We start from the raw sequence: 25,224 nt of genomic DNA on the forward strand, positions 1-25,224 counted from the left end.
AACAGTCTATTAAATGATGTACCTTTGAAAATCACTATATATTTCTTTGTAACATTCAGAAGGGGGACTGTAAAAGAAGCTTCTGAGCACCTACCATACGATATGTAACTCCAAGTTATATAATGTGGATTTATTGCAGAAAATACCTGAATAAACCCATTGTTTATAAATCATATTCACAAAAAAAAAAAAAAACTAAATATGTCAAGGTGTGAATAAGAGCTTAAGGAGCTGTGTGACTTTTCAGAGATGAGTCTCATATTCCACTGAAGTAGTGACTTGTGAAAAGGAGCAAACCAATATTGGGAGTTTCATGGTACCTTCAAAGAACTCAATGTGAGCGCTTTACAGCCCCTAAACAACTTTATGGTGCTGGTATAACTCATTTGTTTTGACCATATCCCTGCTGCTATGTTAGATATTCAAAAACTGCTTCTTCATGACCAAAGAGATTGCGGTATATTTTAACTTTCCGCCTCCAGACCATTTTGAGAGTCCAGCAATTCAGACAATTAGCTTTCTGGAGAGCTGAGGTTTTACCGGCTCTGTGAACCCACATCAGGGCAGATCCAAATCAACCCCAGTCCTTGTTAGGTACCTAAAGGTAAAGCTGACTGAAACTACTGCCCACAAACATGGAATGTCATGAGTTACAATTATTACAAGGACAGAGCTTTCTGTTTCTGAAGAAGCAGTGTGAACCAACTTACATTTCAGGCTAAATGATGAAGTGACTGCATCCTCAAACACAATCTTCATAGGAAACAGCTGACTGAAAGAGGGATACTTTTCTCTATACCCAGAGAAACCAGATGTGTCAGCCCAAAGAACCTCTCAGAACATGGTTTACCTCCATGTCTTTGCGTCTCTATTTACGTTATCTCACCAGCCATCTCATAAAAGGTGATAAGAATCAATAAAGTCATTGGAAAACATCTGTACCAAGTAAAAAACAGATAATCTAAGCTGCTGTTGTTAAAACTTTAGTTCTGTCAGAAATAAGAACACCACAAATTAGTCCTAACAAACTAAATATTAATTTGTAAGAAAGTGTTGTACAACATGTATTCCTAAGTATGAAAGTAACCTGCATGAAATAAAACTGATCAAAGCACAATTTTGAAGAGATAAACTAACCACAAATCACTTGCAATCAGTAAATCCTTCTTTGGGGAGACTCAAAAAAGAACAAAGATTGGGGAAGGAATGCAGGAACTTTCTCTAGTGATGGTAATGTTCTATATCTTGCCAGGACTGATTGATCCGGGTGCATCCATTTGTTGAAAGTTCAAGCTATGTAGAAGTAAAGATGTGTGCATTTCATCGAATAGAAATTTCGTATGAAAAACTGATAAGAAATATTGAACTCCAGTTAATAATAAGAATGCTGGAATATACAAACTATGCCTGCAGTTTATTTTTAAGTGCATCAAAAATAAGACAGTGAAAGACAGAGGGATAAGTGGATGGACAGACAGCTAATAAAGGCAATAAAGTGTTAATGGTAGAATCTAGGTGGTGAATATGCAGTTGTTCATTGTAAAATTCTTTCAAATTACTATATGTTTGAAATTTTCATAAACAATGTTGTGGAGGAAAGTACAATGGGAAAGGAATCACTGAAGAATTTGGAGTATCACACCAGCACCCCACTGCCCACTTCCTTCCCTTCAAGAGTTCAATTCACATGGTGTCTAGAACTCTGGCAAAGTATTTATTTATTTATTTATTTATTTATTTATTTATTTATTTATGAGACAGAGTCTTGCTCCGTCATCCAGGCTGGAGCACAGTGGCACAGTCTTGGCTTCCTGCAACCTCTGCCTCCCGGTTTCAAGCAATTCTCCTGCCTCAGCCTCCACAGTAGATGGGATTACAGGTGTGCACCACCACACCGGGCTAATTTTTTTTTTTTCTTTTGTAGAGATGGGGTTTCACCATGTTAGCCAGGCTGGTCTCAAACTCCTGACCTCAAGTAATCCTCCTGCTTTGGCCTCCCAAAGTGCTGGAATTACAGGCTGGCAAAGTATTTACATTGAAAACTCAAGGCACATATCTCACAAGCTGAGATGTGGAAGGTTTTTACAAAAATCAACTGCCCAAAACTGTATTATTAAATTGGAAAATTGTGTGTAACTGAGAGGAAGGAAGCAGCTCCTCACAAATAAAATTTCTATATCTAAATTCACAGGGAGCTAAAGTGGAGCACCCACAAGCCAGATTGGACAGAGGATGCCACAGAAGACTCAGGTTCAAGAGGCAAATCAAATTCAATGCATTTAAAAGGCTCCTGATTGGCAGGACATGAGGGCAGACAGGAGAAGAGGATGAGCCCTTGGTGGTTGTAGCAACCGCAAAGGGAGACGAACTGACAGGCAGGAGTTGGGGCTACCAAGGATAACGAGTCCTGGAAAAGACTGCTGTGGAAGTTCAGCAGAGGTGACAACCCCACACATTTCTTCCAGAGAAAACAACAGACCACACATCATCAGTTATATCAGCCATGAAAGGGCCAGTGTCTCCGGCTAGTCGATTCCCCTTAATCACATCTCAGTCATGAGCTTCACAAACTAACTGCCCACTATGGAGAGACAATGTCCATTAAGTGAAGAACAATGACCTGAGCAGTTATTTGATATCTGGTGGTGCAGTTCCTCGCTAGTCAAAGTGTGGTCCCTGAAACGGTGGCATCAGCAGCACCTGGGAGCCTGTTAGCAATGTCGAATCTCAGGCCTCACCCCACACCTGCTGTGGTACAATATGCAGTTAACAAATTCACAAATGATTCTCACAAACATTAAAGTGTGGGAAGCAGTGGAGTGATCCGACGACAAGCCTATAGACCGAGTCTCAATTACTTGGGTCTTCTCAACAGCAGCTTCATCAATAGCATTATCTTCAGAGAAGACAGGTGCAGGTAAACAGGTAAGCAATATTAAGCCTTGCACACGTTGTCTCCTGGAAGCACCTTCTCCTGCTCTATAATGCTTCAGTTCTAGCCTCCATCTGTATAAGAGATCTCACCCCAAAACCCCCGGAGAGTCTAAAAAAATAAAACACAGTTGAACTTGTGTTGAAAATTTGGAAAGTTTCATATGCTTTAATGTGTCTGGAAATATTCTCCGTATCTTTGGCGAGTGGCCACTTTGCATGTAATTGCTCTTTAATGTAAGAAGCCAATAAAGTGGGTTTTTTTTTTCCAACAGGTAATAACTATCAAAGGAATTCTTAGGCCACTGTCCCTGTTTAAGCTATAAAAGACAGCTGTGAAAGTTCTTCACGCACCCTTAAAAATAGCCACAGAATGTTGCATATTATATGCATATGTATAAATGTATACATATGTATACATATACATGTATAAATCTGTCAAAAATAAGTTTATTTTAATGGTCATGCTTTGTTTACTTCAGTCATTATAATTAAGATTGTTTATGCTCAAATATCTGTGGCTAGTCGTGGTTTCACCTTTTATTTCATAACTACATGTGTGTTTAAAGCATGCCTAACTAAAAAAATAAAGTATGCAAAAATGAAATATTTTTCTAAAGCCATTTGAAGCCAATTATTCTGTACTAACTACAAGTTTCATACTTCTGCATCACTCCTCTGTCCATGAACATGTGCATATTATATGAAAAAATGGGTTTTAGAAACATAATTATCAAATACACAAACCAACTTTGTTTGTTTTTATTTTTTACTCTCTGATTTCAGAAAGGAATTTTACATAATGGCTGATTAACTTTCTAAGACAATGAATAAGTACATGTTCATGTTCAAAGTATATTTTTATTCTCACTTCTTATTTAGGAAAAGAGACTTGAAAATAATCATTTTGCCTATCTGAATATGGTTGAACAAAAAAAGTGGCAATCAAAACAAAATATTGAAATATGTCCCATATTTTCATTACTAATTATGAAAAATAAAAATGAATTAGCTTTTTAAAATGTATGCCTTACAAAAAAATGTTTAACATCATCTGTGCTTCGTCACGTTATATTTAAGTATTCACAGAAAGTATTATCAAGAGACTGGGTCGTTTTTTTAATAGACCTTATTTCCTAGAGCAGTTTTATGTTCATAGCTAAATTGAGCAGAAGGTACAGAGATTTCCCATATATCCCCTGTCCCCATACACAACTAATTTTTAAAATACGGAGTGTGATAAATAAAACACACCAAGAAATCCTACCAGTCAAGCAAATCATACTTCTACATGTCTTATGGAAAACTGTATTTGAGTTACAGTTAGGTTTAGGAAAATTTTATAAAAAGAGACATTAAAATAAATATCTAATTGATGCCAAAATTAGCACAAAATCATAGTGTCTAATATACTTTGTTGGCAAAATTTTGTCTTCAATTTCTCTCTTATAAAAAAGTCTAAAGAAAAAAGTAATAATTAATAAATATAACAATTTTCATGAAAAGTTTGGGTGCTCTAAGCAATATAGTATTTTCTATAACTAAATACAACTATATCTGCTTACTTTCAGGGACCATGAAAATAAAACTGTGATAGCCCTCTACAAGCAATAGAAACCATAAATTTATCAAAACTGCTCCCCCTATATAAATCTCGACTGCTATTCCTAAAGCTATTTTTCAGTATGCTTTCTTACCTGAAAAGGAGTCAGTAGGATTTCAACCTCACTCAGTCAGAAACAGGCACTGGAGAGCACGCCTGAGGCAGGTGGAGAACTTCAGAGGCAATCACAGGTCTAGGATAAGCTCGCTCCTTCCAGAACAGGAAGGGGTAGGAGCCTCGGGATGAATGAATCGGAGCAGCCAGGGACTATAATGCTGGTCCTCTGACGCAGACTCCCACCCCTCTGCTACAAAGTGAGAGGCTGGGCAAACAGTGCCCACAGCCACAACAAAATATCCAGACAGAATGGCTGAGAGAGACTCTTTCAACTACCCTAAGCAGAACAACAAATACAGCAAACGCTTGTCACAGGCATACTGCCGAGGAACACTGCCCGGGAATGAGTAAGAGGCCCCAAACATAACAAGAAGAGCCGTCTGATCAGAGGTTGGATGTTTGTTTATAATAGGAAGAGTAAAATTGGAAGCCCACACCTGAACTCTTTCTTAAAACAAATCTTTGTTTTTTTCTATACTGAAGGGCACAAAAAATTCAAGATATAAACTGAAAGAAAGGCACAACTGATTGCCCACAATTCAGGAAATGTAGTAACTTGGTTATAATATTTTCATAATCTTTGTTCCCACCTCCCCAATCGGGCTGGCACCTTTTCCATGTTTTTCTCCTTTATAATACCTGCAGAGTTCAAGAAATGAAATAAAACTTCAAAAATTTTTAAGTTACAAGTAACACTGATATAAAGAAAAATAATTAAGAACTAATGTCTAAAATGAGATCTAGAGATTCTCTCCCTTGCACAGACAGTGAAATGTTGAGACTTTTGTCCTGTTGGTGTAGCTTAAGAGGATTTTAATTCTACATCAAAGTAACACACTAACACACACACACACACACACACACACACACACACACACACACACATCCCCCCAGGTTTACCCATCCATCCGTGACAGAATTACAATAAAAAATTCGGCATTTCCCAAAATGCTCAGAGAATGTAAAATGTTCTGCAAAACAAGGTTCCAGGATGAAGTTTTAGGATGGCCAATCTACACTAATATAAATGGAATTCTATACTGTAGGATTTCTCCAAGTTTTTAGTATGCTTATATTCATTACAAAACTGTTAGAAGAGATTTTATGCTGTGTCTCCCACATTTAGTTAATCGTAGGACCCTTTATTTGAGAGGCATCCAGAAAGAACTGTATTTTGTGAGAAAGATTTGGAAAAGGCTAAAAACTCCAGATTTCGTTTCCCTATTTTTAATCCACCAAACTGACATTGTGACAAGTTTCCAATGTATTTAGTAAAATCATTAAATTATTAGGCTCCGCATCTGTCCCAACTTGTACTACTATCTCTAAAAATTACAGTGTGATCAGTACTAGATTTCACACTATTATAAAGCTTTCCCAAATTAAAGTATGGGGAATGGAAGCACACCCTACAGGTATTTAGTAGATATTTAGTAGATTCTTTGCATTACACTAGAAAATACAAGAAACAGCAAGGTTTGTGCCCTCAAGAAGCTGGACATTTTGTTTTGAAACTCAGCAGTTGCTATAGCGGGTATGTGCCTGTACTGTGGCCATCCATTTGCCCTCAAAAGCTGACTGTCAGACCTCAGAGAAGAACATTCAGCCAATATATCCTACAGAGTGGGCACCCAAACCAAAACACTGATGCAGGCTAGAAGTAACCATAAAAAACACCACCCAAATGTAATAACGTTTGCATGCATATGTGCACATTTCAACCACTTTTGCACAAGCAGACTCAAGAGGAAGAAACTGAGTCACGGCACCTCCAGCAAACCACGTGTAAAACCTGACTCCACCTCAAACGTTTCCATTAGTCTCCAGTCCTAGCATCCCGCAGTTCCCTCCACCTCCCTAGCAATCTCCTGACAGTCTATTGTTCTTATTTATATTGAAGAGAGAGTTTTCAGGATAGAACCACCAGAATAGACAGGTGGTTCACAGCTACTCCACAAAGATAATTAAGTCAGCACTGCATATATTCATCCACTTGACTACCAAAGAACAAACTACTTCACACAAGTTATTTTTCCCAATCATGCCCCCTGACAGATTGAAATCTTTCTAAATTGAGTTATGCTCTTCTAATGCTCCTAGAAAGAAAATATTTAATATAATTTTAAAATGTCTAGTTTATATAGATTCTAATCAGTCAAGAGAATCATAACTAAAATATTGTATTTAAGAGACTGTCATATGATAAGAAAAATATTTTACTTAAAAAATGATTCAGAAGACATGGGATGGTTTGATGTTGGGCAAGTCGCTTAATTTCCCTGAGCCCCAGTTTCTTCATCTGTAAAACAGCAATAAAATCACTTCCCTCATGAGGGTGCATGCAAATCAAAAAAGAAAAAAACAGAATCCAAAGCTTGGGGCAACTATTAGATACACATCATAATAACACTATAACATCTTGAGAAAATGTTCTTTCAGCCACCATTTACTGAAGGCCTGCCATGTGACAAAAAACAGGGAGCGAAACAGTCACTGTTTAATATGAAAATGATGCAGCTGTGTCTCATTATAATCAATGGATATAGTCTGGGATGTCTTAAAAATTAATTGGTAAAGTAACACAAGTTTATTGAAAAAGTTCAGACCACAGAAGGAATAAAGTTAAAAGTAAAAATACCCTTCATCTTTTGTATTAATTATAACCACTGCTTAGTTTCAAGTTTGCCTCTAATCACTTTTTTAAACGACTCATGCAAAATACGGTTTCCTTCCAATAAATGAACTCATCTCGTTTACATTATGATTTCTAATAAGCAGGTGATTCATCTTAATTCTATTATTTCAATTCATTATGCTTCCTGGTTTGGTATTTTCTTTTGATCTGATGTTTGCAACGTAATTTATTTAAATATGAAATGGAGGCCAGTTACAGTATATAGAATGTAATAAAAATGTGATAAATCATGATCATGTAAAAAATAATAAGTAACATGATCAAGAGATTGGAAAAATGGAAGAAAATATGAATGTTCACTTTTAAAAATTTTCATATTTAGAACTCAACAGATACTGTCTAAAGTGAATAAATCTACAAGCACAACATTTTATTACATTATTCCCATTTACAAAAATTTATTACCACAAAAAAGAAGAAACAGAATATAACCATAAATTACAGAAAGGGAAAACAAACATGGAGGATACTGTATACTCTATGAAACAAAACATCAAAGGAGAAACAAGCTCTGCTTCTTCAGGAACCCACCTGCGGCTTCAACCTCTCTGTTCCCAATTAGGGATTTTGGCCATGGCCTTGCAAAAAATCCACCAGCTGGGGAGCTAGGAGACACATATTTTGACTGTGCTCAGATTTGCTCAAAATTTGGCAGATATTCTTCAGAGGATTAACATTTGGGCTTTAGCCATTCTCTACTTTTAGTGAAAAATTTCCCTCCACTTTTAGTTATTTTTTTCATCCTGGCAGTTTCAGAAAACAGAGTCGACACGTTTACTCAAGTTCCTTTAAGCAGAAATCCATCTCCCAATTTAGTTTCTTATTATTTTCTACATTCTTTAGTTTTCCACCTCTCCACTACCCCTTCTAGCCATTTCTCCCTTTTCAATCTCTTGGTACTAAAATCAGTGGCTGAGCCAGCTTCCTTGGCCTGCAAAAGACAGCTGTGTGCATCTCTTCCCATCCCCAGGTTCAGTGATGTCAAATTGCTAGCTTAAAATTGGCCATGGTAAGAATATTTAATTGGCCACGGTAAGAATATTTGATAAGAAATTGGCAAAAATGCAAATTAGCTCCACCCCACCAGTGGTTAAATGTTTAGCAGCATACCCCTGGAAAGGTCTGTAAATTTTAAAAAATAGTTTTTTAGAATAATATGTAAAGTAAGACTAAAAACATTTTTACTGAGAACAAGAAAAGGCTTTTAAGTTTTTTTTTTTTTTAAATGAATTGGTACAGATGGCTTGATACTGCACCTCCACAAGATGCACTGGTATAATATATTTATTATTCACATTTACAAAAATTTATTACCACAAAAAAGGAAAAACACAATATACATGTAAATTATAGAAAGAAAAAAACACGGAGGATGTTGTATATTCTACGAAACAAAACAGAATTGATGAATGTAACTACTGTAGGACTAGTAAACACGAACGAAGGCTGTGTTTCCAGAGCAAATACCATCCTTTCCAATTCCCTTCAATATAAATATACAGCATCTTTTCCCCTAGTAGCTCTGAATAGCATATTGAATCTGTTTTTTGACTCTCATTAATGAGGAGTTTAAGAAAGCACCAACATATTCATTCACCATGAAGTGACAGTTAAGAAAACTTTTTAGGTACAGGTATACCTCTGCCTCTTTCTTTCCTCTTGCCCAATGCCCAAAACACATGCAAATCACCACACTTTTGCTTCCTTTTCCTCCAAAAGTCTATGGATTAAAGACAAAACAATTATGTAATAATGCCCATGATCCTTTCAACCTTGCAAAAGATTGACTTTAAAGCTGACAACCCAGGATGCTCAGGGTAAAGTCAACTCATTGTTCCAGGGAACAAGGCACAAATTAGTGCAGAATATTATTTTAAAGCATGGTATGACATTCTAATAAACACTGCCAATTCCGTCTGCCTGGGTCATCCACCCTAATGAATCATGAAACTAAAATATTTGACAGAAAGAAGAAAGAACATGCCAAAGAAATAAAGGAGATAAACTTAAATATCATATGAATTAATATTCTCATCAGTGTTCCTCCAGCTCTTCATGCTGGCTGCATTGAACATCTATTATAGTATCAGTGACTATCGGCATTAACGCATTCTGCCAATAGTATTAGTGTTATTTAATTTTAGTTTATTAATAATTATCTTTTCATATCACAGAATGGAACCTCCGTTTTGATTCGCCAGGTAACAAACACTCTTTTTCATAGAATATAAAAAGTGAAAAAGCAGTTATCTTTCAACTTAGAATCCACACAACAATAAAAATGCTTCATAAGTTCTTTTGTCTGCATATTTTATTCTACTCCAAGAAAAAAATATACAAAGTCCAATACAAGCAATGCTGGGTATTATTCAGAAGACATAGCTTCATCTTTGTCTCCTCCAGTCAATAAAATAAAATTTATTTCACAGAATATGATTTGTGCACTGGCAACGGCTGCAAATCAAACTTTCCTGTGAGCACCAAACACTGGTAAACAACAGCTCCTGGGTGGTAAAATCAACCAGACAGCACAACATGGTAGGTAGGAGCAGTGGACTGCACTCCAACAAACCTGGGGTGGCATCAGAGCAATTTGATTTTGGACAAGTTAACCTCTCTACTCTCCATTTTCTCACTGAGTTCACAAGCCAATGTTATCTTCCCTAGAAAACTAGAACTTTCCCTTTAAAATTGGTAAAAACTATGAACCACTTAGGATAAATGCTAACTGTAAAATGCAATTCTAAAAAAGGCAAGGGATGACTTAACATGTGGAAAGAACCTAGGTTTTCATAGCCCCATTATGTACCAGCTGTTTATGGGGTATTGGACTAATTACAAACCTTATAAACTTGTTTCCTTATTTGTAAAATCAGGATAATGATATCTATCTAAAAACTTTTACGTATCTCAAATAATCGCTGTCTCAAAAATAATTAATATTTTATCTGTCTAACCCATGGCCTGACAGAGTCAGCGTTGAGATGTCAGCTGCCTTGCTGCTTGAGATTTCATTGTTTGAATCACTTGCTAATGCAACTCTGGCTCGCTTTCTGCTTTCACTCAACTTAGAAGCACTTCTCCTCTCTAGCAAACTATCTGAAGACCTGCCACTACTAAAAGTCCTTTTCATGCTATTTCAGGCTGCCAGCATGAGTAATTTCCCAAGAGAAAGAACCTTATTTTCTAGTATGTTCTGCTAATCCTCCATACCTGAAGTCCAGAAGAAACCTCTCTGTTTTCCACAAGGCTTCTCCCTTTTCTAAACCCTTGCAGGCTCTCCCTTTTCACAAAGATACATAGAACAAAGGGGCAGAAGTTACCTCCACCTTTGTTTGCCTCGGTCTGGAAAACAGCTTGTAACTATTCTCTGTCATTATAAGAAACCAGCTCCTCACTCCAAGCTCACTTTCTGCATTCTTTTTTAGTTGCAAAAACTGAAATTAATTCTATTTCTTGAAGAAGCTATAAAACATGCATACACACACAGAGGCACATATTTTGTTGTGGTTTCCTGTCACCAAGCAAAAATTGTAAAATACCAAAAACATCAGCTGCCCAATTTAACTCTGTGCCTTCATTTACTCAACACATATCTACTGAGTGCCCACCATGCTCCCAGCAATGCATCAGGTGCCCGGTATATATGGATGAGTAAACAGATATGGTCCACTTCCTTGAGGACCTAACTATCCTGAACTTCTTTCATCTTTTTCACCAAGCCAGGACACACTTCTAACCAACTCTGTTTTCCAAAACCTAGCCCAGGGCAGGGTAGGACAATTAAGGGCTGCATCTAAATAAGCCATAGCAAATGTTAGAGACTGCCCCCCTCTGCCCCGTGGCCACAGTTCTCTACTAATCAGATGAAACCTGCAAATAAAGGTGGTCTCTATCATGCCACCAAACGGTGGTGGATCCAGCTCACCCTGCTGTCATGGCTAGAACTGAGCAGCAGCCCCTTGGCAACACAGGTCCTATAGCAGCTTTAGTGTGGAGGGACGTATAGTTTGTCTTCCTGTAGTATGGCCACCTCTTCTCCCTAACTATGGGCAACTAAACAGGCCTAAAATCTATCAGAAGCTTTCTGAAGTTCATGAGCACACTGAACAGTAATAGACCATTGTAATAATTTCACCATCCATGCAAGCCACAGTTAATATCTTGCCTGTTTGGAACAGGCAAGATACTGTACTTCTTTGGAACCATAATATTTAATATTAATGTTTAGTATTTAAATATAATATCTCAAAATAGATACTGAGCAAGATGAAGCCAGTTTCATTCACCATCTTTATGTCTGTAAAAACTTTCATCAAGCCAAGCTGTCTCCCTTCCTGGGCTCACTGTGTATAGAGGAGCTACTGCTAACAGAATCATCTTGATTAAGAATTCATATACTGTAAAAGGCATGAGAAAAACATAATCAGAATACAGGGAAATTTTATGATCAGATAATCAGCAAAACCTTCAGATGCAGATTAACTTATTGTTCAATTGATGAGTCTTAAGTATGTCCATGAATTGCTTTTAAAGAGGTCTTGGGAATTAAGAAGATCTCTCTTATCACACAAAAACATGCTAAATCTCTTCATTTATTTTAAACTCAGAGATGAAAAGACACCTTTTACTTTTTGCACTCTAATCAATATATAATAATCCTATGTTAATCATGGATATCACACACTGTCCTCTTGGTAACAAAGGGACACTAGTCCCAGTGGTCTCCAACATGTACTTGAAAAAGCTTAAAGCTCTCTGATGTTTCAACCAATAAGTATCTGTCAAGGATAAAACAAGGATCAATTTAAGGACATTTTCTAAGTAGTCTGATTTAAAATTCAGGAGTAACCACACCTTCTTAGATAATAACTTGGATAAAAATCACCCATAGTTCTTTCCACAAAGCAATCTAAACTGGTCTTCTAGAGACCAGATAAAGTGGTAAGGGACTTTAGGGCTAATCATCCAGATAATAGCTTTACTTGGATTGACTTAATAATACAGGCCTGAATTCATTTAAACATCTTTCTGCTTCACTTTCCCTAAGATAATTCTAAAAACAGTACAACATCTTTGTATTTTAGACAAGTGATTCTCAGAGTGTAGGAGCCATTAACACTAATAAACTACAAGGTGATTTTAGATGATTTACAGATTCAGCATGGAATAAGACAGAATCTCCTAGTAGAAAAATTTAATCCCTGATTCTGAACTGATTGCATCAAATAGTCTCAATCTTGTAAGAGCATGTCTTTAAAATCTCTCTGTCTCGATAAAGAAAGGACGTACTCTGACTCAGGGTTTTTGACAGCCAGTGGTATCTACTTAGGATTGAATAACACTAAATGGTTTTCACTGTTTAGTTTTTATTGGGTATCTACTATTTGCAGCACCTAATAGTTTTCCATTTAAGACAGAGGTGTAAGGTTTCTCTTTTAAATACTGTTTTATATGTTTAAAAAAAAAAAGGTGAGAGTGGCCAGGCGCAGTGGCTCATGCCTGTAATTGCAGCACTTTGGGAGGCCAAGGAGAGTGGATTATATGAGGTCAGGAGTGTGAGACAAGCCTGGCCAGCATGGTGAAACCCCAAATCTACTAAAAAAATACAAAAATTAGCCAGGTGTGGTGATGCTTGCCCGTAGTCCCAGCGACTTGGGAGGCTGAGGCAGGAGGATCACTTGAACCCAGGAGGTGGAGGCTACAGTGAGCTGAGATCATGCCACCACACTACAGCTTGGGCAAGCAAGACTCTGTCTCAAAAAAAAAAAAAAAAAAGTGAGAAACATTAAATAATAATAGAAGTAAAATACAACTATGTCAAAAAGCATGCAGATGGTATCTGTATGACTGATACTTGGGAAATATTGTTTGAAACTGTTTGAAAATACTTGTAGTATAGTGATTATAATAGCCTGGGTTTGAATCCTAGCTTGGAAACTTCCTTACCATGTGACTTTAGACAAATTACTTAGAATCCTTATGCCTTGGTTCCCTCATTTGTGAAATGGAGAGAAGGATAGTACCTATTTCAAAAGGTTATTGTGAAGATAAATGGTGGAACAGGTAAAGTGCTGAAATGCTAGGTGACATAAAGGAATAATTCAACATAAATCAGTTTTGCTTGTTTGTTTGAGATAGGGTCTCACTCTGTTGCCCAGGCTGGAGTGAAGTGGCATGATCGCAGCTCACTGCAGCCTCAAACTCTTGGATTCAGGAGGCTCGTTAGCCACAGCCTCCCAAATAGCTAGGACCACGCACCATCACACCCAGAATAAATGAGCTACTACCAGTAAAATTACTAGCATTTTGTAAATATATCTAGATGAGTAATTATATACTCAAATTCAACTCTTTGGCCTGTGAATTATGACATAAGAGAAGGAGGCTTCTTCATGGACTCTTGTATAGATGAAAGGGAAAGCTCATTTTGTTGTTTTATCTTTTAAATAAAACATCAAACAATTGAGGAGTCTCGTAAACCCATGTGACTCCCCAGGTATGAGAAAATCAAGTGCACTATCTTGAATTCTATACTATAACTTCCTTCTCTCCCTATTTAAATGTTTCCATTTTTAATTACTAAGAGTTAAAAATGAGGCTGCCATTCCTTACCCATATGACACCAACCAAAATGTATTTAAACCAGACACAAGGTTCTTCCAACATTTTAACATTCTGCCCAATTCATGCAGCATCCCAAGAATTGCTGTCTTCAGGAATGTTACCACAGCAAATGACTTTTTGTTTAAATTATAGCCACTTTCCATGCAATGACTTTTTGAAAATCTGCTTGAATACAAAAGGCAAGTGGGTATCTTTTATTTATCTTTTTTTTTTTTTTTCATATTTCTCTCTGTTTTTGGCTTCCAGGGGAATTCCTCCATTTGTTCATGTAGTTTAATGTGAGCATCTTGATGAATCAGAAAACGCACTGGGGAAGTCACTTCATATTAACGTTGTGTGCCTTCTTCACTCCACTCCATTTAGCAGGCATTTTGGACTAAAATAGGGAAGAACAGAGGAGAACATTGTGCAGTGACATGGACTAGTGATCCGTGAGGTCCAGCCAAGCTCCATGTCTGCTCTCTGTGGGATAATAAGGCCTCCTGAATAATCAACTTGAGTTGATCCAGCTAGTTCAACTAGTTAGCAGCTCCACTAAAGCCCAAAGAGGGGAAGGAAGGAAGGGAGGCAGGGAGGGAGGGAGGGAGGGACGGAGCGAGGGAGGGAGGGAGGGAGGGAAACAACCCTGTAACCAACATGAAGGAAAATGGTTAACAATAAAATTAATGCTGATTGCAAATGTAACCTTCAAGATTCACAGAGCCCAGTAATCCCTCAAAGAACAGATAATACGATCTGATTGCTTTTGAATGTCAAATGTACCTGAAAGAAATAGCTATGTAAATTGCCACAGCAAGCTATGTACTAAGAGTCTAAAGTTAATATCTAAAATCTAAGTCATTGCCCCCTCCCCTCTCAATTTTGTCAAAATTAGACCTTTACTTCTCTAATTTTTCCATGTACAGTACTCACACCTACAGAGGCAGTTAGTCCTTCAGCATGAATATGAAACAGGTCCGCAGTGCTAGGCTACCTAGGTGCAAACCTCAGGTCTGTGCAACACTGGCATGTTACTTAACCTTTCTGTGCCTCAATTCCATCATCTAAGAATGGGACTGTAATAGCACCCACCTCATAAGCCTGTTGAGAATTGTACCCAGCACATAGTTAGTGCCATGTCAGTGTCACATATTATGAGTAATGGTCATATATGACCTGTACGTGACTTCTCGAATACACTGAGATAGGTATTGTTACATGCCCATTTTATGGATGAGGAGACCGCATGTTTCCAAAGGTCATAACATGCCCAATGTTAAAGAGCTGCCCTTAGGACTTCCAGAAACAATATGGAGATGAAGAACAAAAGTACCCATGGTGGATGACTGAAGAAGCACTGAAAGTGTACAGGAAAAAGGTCTTCTTAGTGGCCATCATAATTTTTTAAGTGTTGATAGCTTATTCATACATTGCACAGTCTGTACGACTGGAAGAATTTAATGGACTAAGACAAGGGATATTGACCCATAAAGAGAGGGTCTCCATTTAAAAGATGTTTGCTATTGGCCGTCTCAAAACACTCTCTCCTCACTCATAACTTATTGTCCATACTGCATTTATTTGTCTTGTGTGTTCTGGGGGCACCTGACAAAAGTGAGAAAGAGCTGAAGTGGGCACGAGGTAGGAATAGTCTATTAGGTTATGTTTATGCCACGTGTCTTACTTCCTGGCAGTTTAGCAACAGAGCAGAAAGGAAATGGGGCATCACTGTTGTCCCAAAAAACATCAAGTGAGATCAGGAAACCTACCCACTCAAAAGTCTTATTCACCAGCTGGTGGTTTCACTGAGCTTTGAGGATCCCAACACACTGAGGCAGGTAAAGACAACTGATTTAATCCCATCAACTAACTAGCTGCCACCATGTTCAATGAACAGAAATTTTAACTGGGTGAGTTTGTGGAAAGAGAAAGAAAAGGTACAGAAAGAATCAAGCATCCATACAAATTAAGCTTTTCCTCCCTGAGACACTGTAGTAGATTGACTGCTAAAGAGGCCCCAAATCTCAAGTTCTTCAGCTTTCCACACCCTTTGTAAAGTGACTTTGCAGCTCTTTTCAACAAAGAATTGAGTCTTCACAGTTCACAATTGCAAAGATGTGGAACCAACCTAAGTGCCTATCAACTAATGAATGGATAAAGAAAATGTGGTACATATATACCATGGAATACTATTCAGCCATTAAAAGGAACAAAATAATGTCTTTTGCAGCAACTTGGATGGAGCTGGAGGACATTATTCTAAATCAAGTAACAGGAGTCGAAAATCAAAAACTGTATGTTACCACTTATAAGAGGGAGCTAAGCTATAAGTAAGCAGAGGCATACAGAGTGATATAATGGACTTTAGAGACTCAGAAGGGGAAGGGTGGGAGGGGGGCAAGGGGCAAAAAACTACATATTAAGTACGACGTACACTGCTTGTGTGATAGGTGCACTAAAATCTCAGAATTCACCACTACATAATTCATCCGTGTAACCAAAAACCACTTCTACCCCAAAAGCGGAAAGAAAAGGGAAGGGAAGGGAAGGGGAGGGGAGGGGAGGGGAGAGGAGGGGAGGAGAGGGGAGGGGAGGGGAGGGAAGGAGGGGGTTGTGAGGGAGGTGGTCAAATAAGTGTGGAAAATGTTGTAGCTCCTAGACTTTGCTAAGATCTGGTACAGCGCATGATACGTTGTAGCTGATCAATATCTGTTGAATGACATAAAGTGTGCTTCTCCAAACATTGTTTCCCCCAGTAAAGGGGGCCAGAGTGAAGCAGATTTAGGAGTTGTGCATGTTCATTATGCACACCAGCCAAAGACAACTGAGCATCATTAGAGAAACACACACCAACGAAATTCACCTTTTAATGTTAATTCCATCATTTCAAAACTTTTGGTTGTAGCATTAGTATTACAATCCCAAATGTAGCAGAAACTGCCAGTTATAACTTAATAGTCATTCTCCTCTCCATCATCAGTAAGAGAACCCCAATTTTATTCAGTCAGTTGCCCAACGAAAGACTACATTTCCCAGGCTCTCCTGCACTGAGGTGTGACCGTGAGACCAAATACTGGCCAAGAAAAATTTTTTTAAAGTGTTATATGGAACTTAAGAGTAAGATGACAAAAATGGCAGGAGATGCCTCAACTAAAAGGATTCCTTTCTTCTCTCTAATCCCTCCCTGCTGTACATGTGCACTGTGGACATGATGACCTAAACCGAACTGGCCCAAGTGACCAATGGAAAATAGAAAGATCAGGATAGTGGACCAGAAAGATGGGAATCTGGGATCCTGATCTGACTGGAATATCATGCAGCTCCCTAACCTCTCATCAGTACCATGTTCCCTATTTTGAAAAATTATTTTTTCCTACAGAATAGGAGTCATTACTTTCATTTCAATAAAAAGAAATAATGACCGGATTTACTCTGTTCTCCAAAAATAATGCTGAACACCTACATACCTAAATGCCCACCTTGTTTGCAAAATTTTGGTTGATTATAATAATCATTTCCTGATGAAGAATGGAGAGCCAAATACTAGGAAGAAAGAACACTGAGTGAATTCACCTCTGCATCTTATTCCTCCCCTTACTGTATCACTGACTGAATGAAAACATACCTGGGTTTCCCACTTTGCCTTTTCCTTGTGGCTCCTCTTTAAACATCCAATTACAAAGAAATTTAAAGCCATTGTAATAGTTTGTTTTCATGCTGATAATAAAGACATATCTGAGACTGGGAAGAAAAAAAGGTTTAATTGGACTTACAGTTCCACATGGCTGGGGAGGACTCAGAATCATGGTGGGAGGTTGAAAGGCACTTCTTACATGGCAGAAGCAAGAGAAAATGAGGAAGAAGCAAAAGTGGAAACCCCTGATAAACCCATCAGATCTCAAGATGTATTCACTATCACGAGAATAACATGGCAAAGACCAACCCCCATGATTTAATTACCTCCCCCTGGGACCCTCCCACAAGACATGGGAATTCTGGGAGATACAATTCAAGTTGAGTTTTGGATGGGGACACAGGCAAACCATATCATTCCACCCTTGGCCCCTCCAAATCACATGTCCTTACATTTCAAACCCAATCATGCCTTCCCAACAGTCCCCCAAAGTCTTAACTCATTTCGGCATTAACCCAAAGTCCACAGTTCAAAGTCTCATCTGAAACAAGGCAAGTCCCTTCTGCTTATGAGCCTGTAAAATCAAAAGCAAGCTAGTTACTTCCTAGATACCATGAGGGTATGAGTATTGGGTAAATACAGCTGTTCCAAATGGAAGGCATTGGCCAAAACAAAGGGGTTACAAGTCTGAAATCCAGCAGACCTGTGAAATGTTAAAGCTCCAAAATGATCTCCTTTGACTCCAGGTCTCACATCCAGGTCATACTGATGCAAGAGGTATGTTCCCATGGTCTTGGGCAGCTCCACCCCCATGGCTTTGCAGGGTATAGCCTCCCTCCCGGATGCTATCATGGGAAAAGTGTTTGCAACTTATCCTGGAAAAGTGTTTGCAACTTTTCCAGGCACATGGTGCAAGCTGTCAGTGGATCTACAATTCTGGGGTCTGGAGGATAGTGACCCTCTTCCCACAACTCCACTAGCAAGTGCTCCAGTAGGGTCTCTGTGTGAGGACTCTGACCCCACATTTCCCTTCCACACTGCCCTAACAGAAGTTCTCCATTAGGGCCCTGCCCCTGCAGCAAACTTTTGCCTGGGCATCCAGGTGTTTCCATACATCTTCTGAAATCTAGGTGGTGGTTCCCAAACCTCAATTCTTGACTTCTGTGCACCTGTGGGCTCAACACAACATGGAAGCTGCCAAGGCTTAGGGCTTCTACCCTCTGAAGCCACTGCCCAAGCTCTATGTTAGTCCCTTTCAGCCATGGCTGGAGCAGCTTGGACACAGGGCACTATATCCCTAAGCTGTACACCATATGGGAACCCTGGGCCCGGTCCATGAAATCATTTTTTTCCTCCTAGACCTCTGGGTCTGTGACGGGAAGGGCTGTCGTGAAGGTCTCTAACATGGCTTGGAGATATTTTCTCCATGGTCTTGGGGATTAATATTAGGCTCCTTGCTACTTATTCAAATTTCTGCAGCCAGCTTGAATTTCTCCCCAGAAAATGGGTTTTTCTTTTCTGTCACATAGTCAGGCTGCAAATTTTCCAAACTTTTATGCTCTGCTTCCCTTATAAAACGGAATGCCTTTAAACAGCATCCAAGTCACCTCTTAAATGCTCAGCTGCTTGGAAATTTCTTCCACCAGATACCCTCCTAAATCATCTCTCTCAAGTTCAAAGTTCCACAAATCTCTAGGGCAGGGGCAAAATGCTGCCAGTCTCTTTGCTAAAACATAATAAGAGTCACCTTTGCTCCAGTTCCCAACAAGTTCCTCATCTCCAACTGAGATCATCTCAGCCTGGATTTTATTGTCTATATCACTATCAGCATTTTGGGCAAAGCCATTCAACAAGTCTCTAAAAAGTTCCCAACTTTCCCACATTTTCCTATCTTCTTCTGAGCCCTTCAAACTGTTCCAATCTCTGCCTGTTACCCAGTTCCAAAGTCACTTCCATATTTTCGGGTATCTTTTCAGCAACGCCCCACTCTACTGGTACCAATTTACTGTATTAGTTTGTTTTCACACTGCTGATAAAGACATATCTGAGACGGGGAAGAAAAAAAAGGTTTAACTGGACTTACAGTTCCACATGGCTGGGAAGGCCTCAGAATCATGGCAGGAGGTTGAAAGGTACTTCTTACATGGCGGCAGCAAGAGAAAATGAGGAAGAAGCAAAAGTGGAAACCCCTGCTAAACCCATCAGATTTCATGAGACTTATTCACTATCATGAGAATAACAAGGCAAAGACCGACTCCCATGATTTAATACCTCCCCCTGGGTCCCTCCCACAACATGTGGGAATTCTGGGAGATACAATTCAGTTGAGATTTGAATGGGGACACAGCCAAACCACATCAGCCATCAGTCAGTATCTGTAAGGGACTGGTTCCAGGATCCCCCACAGGTACCAAAACGCACAGATGCTCAAGTCCCTTATATAAAATGGGATAATATTTGTATATAACCTATGCACATCCTCCCATATACTTGAAATCATCACTAGAGTACTTATAATATCTAAGACAATGTAAATGCTACATAAATCTTTGTTATACTGTATTTTTATTGATACTATTTTTATTGTTGTATTGTTAAATTTTTTGAATATTGACTATCTGAGATTAGTTGAATCCACGGATACAGAACTGGCAGATATGGAGGGCCCACTGTATTTGTTTAGATTTTTTCCTCAGGGAAATCCAGAAATTAAATAACTTTGCCAACAAGGCCAGGAAAACAAATCATTTGTGTTGTGGCTAAGCCATAAGGCTCCCATCATAAACACAAGCAGAGCCTGCACAGCTTTGCTCTCACAAAGCCATTTGGGGGAAGATTTTTATGGCAACAGCTGAAATGTTTCTACCAAAACAACACCTACACTTTGCTAGAGTTATTTTCGGAGGAGAAGGTTTCCCCTACTGCTGTTTAAATCGTCCAAATGTGTAGTGAAAAGCATAGGCTCACAGTGAATCTGGCAGCCCTGGCAGGAGAACTTCTATGCCACTTCTTGGCTGGGTGACCTGGGGCAGGTCACTTAACCTCACTGACCTCAGACCTCCTCCTAAAACAGGAATTTCAGCATCTTAGAATCATCCTGAGAACAGATGAGATGATGCATGTTTAGCACCATAGCTACATAGTAAGTATTCAAAAAATGGAAGCTGCATTGATTTGTACCAAATTTGATGCTAAATACCTTGAATACCTTAAGGAATAAAGAACCTATGGGTAAGCCACATTTAAAGACACCACATTAAAAGTAATATGAAAGTACAAAAATGTGCATGACAGTATATGTATACAAATCATGGAACCCTATTTATCCCAGACCACTTACTCTGCTTTTCCTTAACTCTTTAGGACTGGGTTATGGAGAAGAAATCAGTCAAAACTCTCAGAATAGCTGCACTAGACATCATAAAGTCCACTAACTGAAACTTCCATATTTAATTCATCAATAATGTTAACTAATACTGTTGAGCATTCACCAAGTGCTCTGCACCTAGCAAGGCATTTCTTATGGTTTAATTACTGTATTTATCTTTCACATTACACGCCTGGAGATGGGTAATGGACACTGTGAGGTGATGCCCAGACACTGCTTCGGGACTGAAGAATTGATTCCTTGTTACTGTGAGGGATGCAGGCAGAATGCCCTCAACTGTCTGTCCTCTCTGGAAAATTCCCTCAGCTGGAGGAAGCTGTTCCATTCATGGTCAACTGCCCCCAGTCGTCAACATCAGTGAATAAGGGTCCAACCTGCTTCAGAAGGTTGACTAAGGCTCCTGTTAAGATTGCAGCGCAGTTCAACTTCTCCCTCTGCCCAGTCCTGAATTCGTCCTTTCCCCTGCACAGATGTTGTTAATCTCAAAAGTATTTGAGAATAAACCTCTGCACACTAATCTCCAGTTGGGAGTTTGCTTCCCAGGAAACTCAAATTGAGACAACTTAGGTACTGAAATTACTTTCATTTTTTTAGATGAAAAAAGTCAGTCTCAGGTTAAGAAGCTTGCCCAGAGTCACACAGCCAATGAGTAGCATAGCCAGGACTAGGACGCAAACATTCTAACACCAGAGCGCAGGTTGAAAACCACTCTGCTCTATTGATTAAAAGAGTTTCCATTGTTATGTCTAATGAAATAAACTGCATAACATGGATGTCGTCTGCACAGTACATTGCAAGAAGCAAATCAGAAGGGAAATAAGGGTTGCAAGATAAGGCAAATTCAATAAACTGTTATTAGTCAAAATCAACCAGAAAACAGAAACCACTCTAGGTCTTTCAAATCGGGTGACTTGTTACAGATGTGATAGAATGATTTGACAGACCACAGAGGGACAGTGAGGCAGCCCAGAGACTAGCAACTGAGGAGAGCTGCTATCTTCCCTAACAGGTGGGATAATGGAAGGATGTGACATTATCAGAGCCCAGAGCCTGGAGCCAACTGACAGAGACCAGGGCAACAGCTGTGGAGACCAGGCTGCTGTGGAGAAGAGGGGTGTCTGGTGAGAGCTGATGGAAGAGACACATGGAAGAGACACACATGTTCCTAGAGACACCGAAGAAAGCAGAGAGGCAGAGAAAGATACCCTGACTTCTCTCTCTTCTGGCCCTCCAGTTTTCCACCAGTGCTTCCTGTTGGCTACACCTACCTGGAGGCCAGAGGGCAAGGGAACCCTCTGAAAACAAACAAGGAATACAAGAATTTAAAAAGCAGATCTGTCTAAAGCAATAGTTTAGAGCCAAGTGGCCCACATACTCCAGAAACCCAAGCAAACAATAACAATAACAACACCTTACACTTACATGGCTCTTTACAAGGCATGTTCCTGTATTACTGCACAGTTCAATAACTGATGTCTAAAAGCTTCAGGCTGGAAGTTTCAATTATTCTGTTTATTAAATCAGGGAAACACATCTGATAGGCCGAAAATATTTCCATCATGAAAATAGCTAATTTGACAGTGCTAAATGGTTAGGATTTCATTATCAAAATTTTACTTATGTAGCACAAATTGTTCCCTATCACTGTTGGCAAAGTTAGGGGTTAATGTGTCAGCTATTCTAGAAGGCTGAGTCTGCCTTCACAATTGTATCTTCTGTTTGATAAAGAAGGAGCTGGAATACAAATTCTTACTCTGCTCAGAAGTCCTCTGTTGACTTCCTTGATGCAGGAGAAATTCCTGGGGGCAGGGAAGAGACAGAGGAGAAAAAAAAAATGAAAACAAAACTCTATTATCAGGGATCTCCAGTCACAGTATTCAAAATCACTCAATGCTTAACTATCCTCACCCTTTGCCCTTTGTGAGACATCTAACAAGGCATGACTACTCTATATTCTTCCTATTTTAAAAATTGTTTATATTTCATTCCCTCCAGGAGGAATGTGATTTGTTCCTATATAAAGATTGCAAATACATTTCAGTCCCTTCCACCCCACAACAAAGCTTCTTTGATGTAATTAAAACTCAATTGGCTTGAGGATCTGGGTTCAAGGCCCAGATTTGCTTCCAGATAGCTGTTTGGATTGAAGGAGCCCAATTAACCTCTCTAGGAGTGTTTCCTCCATGACTGCCAACACGATGCAACTACAACTAGATGATGTCCACAATCCTTTCAGTCCTCAATGAAATAATTCCATAGAAAGATAAAAAAGACCTGTGCAGACCCAGATGAACTCTCTTCCTTGACATGGCACAGACATCTACTTGTGAGGCTGCTTATCAGAATCAAAAGTACAGTGTGTGGCCATGGCATGCAGAAAAGTCTGACCTCATTCCTTGCTCAACTGACTGTGATCTCATCCAGCAATTTCTAAGTTGGGATCTAGGATAGTCTGACTGCAAAAAGAGCATGGTGCTCCCTCCCTATAACCACAGCCTCTGCTATGTAACTTTGTGGTGTCATCCCACTCTAGAATTGGCTGTGTGACTTCCTTTGGCCAATGGAAATATTAGCACACATGATGCAAAGAAAGGCTTGAAAAGTGCTTGCACAACTGAGTTTGCTCTCATTCTTGCTCCTCTGCTATAGCCAGGAGTATATGCTAGGTCTAGCATCTTAGGATGAGACACATATATAGCAGAGGTGAGTCACCCTGATCTAGCATAGATGTTAGCTATGCCATCCTAGATCAGCTAACAGCTAGCTGAGCCCTTAGACATATGAACAAACCCAGAGCTGCCTGCCCAACCTACAACTGAGCACAGACACATGAATGAGATCAGCTGAAATCAGTCAAGCATTGAGCAGCTAAACTCCCCGAAACTTACAGGCTAAATATATATGTGTTATTCTATTCCACTGCGGTTTTGTGGTTGCTTATTATGCAGCACTATTGTGGCAAAAGGAAACGGGTACATGTTCCTTGGAATACTAGTCCTTAGCCAGACTGTAATGACTATTTATAGAACAAAGTTTCCTTAGTCGTGAAACAAGTTGATGACATCCTACACACTTTAACATACATTAATGCCTTTAAGGATCTAGAAGCCCCACAATAGAGAAGTCTATTTAACTTTGTCTAACCCATATTTCCCACAACCTATTTTACCATAGACCTCCAAGTATGATTCCCTAATCAGATTCTCCCCTAGCCTTAGACCCCAATTCTGGGTTGAACCTCTATCCAATCTTTTTGCTAGTCAGTCCATGTCTTTTATTTTCTCTTCCAAGATGATTAGTGGACCATTCAAAAGCAAATTAACAAAACACCTTAAGAGCACTTTGATATCACAAAAGCTTATATTGTTTATAAGCAAAGTTTAATTAGAAATAAAAGATAAATGTTCCAAAAATATCTGAAATCCACACATGGCCTAATTTCAACTCTCTTCTATTTATACTTCAACAAAAGCATAATGCTGACCTTGTCAATTCCTTCCTCAACATTCTTCAGAGGCTCCCCACTGCCATCCTCTTATTATAATTGCTTTTAAAAATTAACTGAGAAGCCATCAGGCTGAGATGGCTCCAGCACCTTGGGTTCCTAGGTAAACAAACCAAAACCTATTCAATGTAAAGAGTCAAAATACCATGTAAAGAGTCAGAAACTACCAACTAACCTCTAACTGGGGACTTTCCACTTTAACCAAATACTTTTGTCTTGCTTCCTAGAACACCTTATAAAAATGTTCCCCTTGTGCCCTTTCAATGGAGCCCTGAACCACTTACTATCTGATGCTGCCCAATTCATGAATTGCTATGTACACAAATAAATTCTTCAAAATTTTATTGTGTCTATTTTACCTTTTAACACAGTTTACAAGCCTTCGCTGACATGGTGCCTGATTCCTTATCCATTTTATCTCTTTTCTCCCTCATCCCTAGTCCTGGGTGTACATGCTATCCGTCCTGAACTACTTTTAATACCATCAAATGGGCCGTGAGCTACTGCTCTGAAACTCCAGAGTTTGGTCATATTTGAGGTGAACCTGAATCATGCAGCTTTGAAATAATATGATATAAAAGCACTAATATGGTCTCAAATTAATTTGGATCAATGTAGGCCCCCCCCAAAAAAAATTCTTCAAGAATTGTAGTCTTGATGCTGGCTGGGGCAGAGGAAACTCTAAACTCTGTTTACAGAGTGGCCACAGGGTAGCACCATGTTAGCTGGTAAATGAAAATACCCA

At 39.0% G+C, this 25,224-nt stretch overlaps 1 protein-coding gene across 39 annotated transcripts in view; it reads right to left on the reverse strand.

Annotated features, from left to right (window-relative positions):
* Positions 1-25,224, reverse strand: part of PLCB4 (phospholipase C beta 4) — a 409,930-nt gene that overhangs the window by 309,630 nt on the left and 75,076 nt on the right. For 6 of the 39 annotated variants that reach the window (XM_074004799.1, XM_074004785.1, XM_065522778.2 and 3 more), the window contains exon 1: positions 4,629-4,782. The exons of the other annotated variants lie outside the window; for them this stretch is intronic. The gene's annotated coding sequence lies outside the window, so the exon portion shown is untranslated. Of the gene's footprint in view, positions 1-4,628; positions 4,783-25,224 lie in introns of those variants that run through there. 39 annotated transcript variants of the gene reach the window in all.

The sequence above is a fragment of the Macaca fascicularis genome, chromosome 10, assembly GCF_037993035.2.
Source record: "Macaca fascicularis isolate 582-1 chromosome 10, T2T-MFA8v1.1".
Classification (NCBI taxonomy): domain Eukaryota; kingdom Metazoa; phylum Chordata; class Mammalia; order Primates; family Cercopithecidae; genus Macaca; species Macaca fascicularis.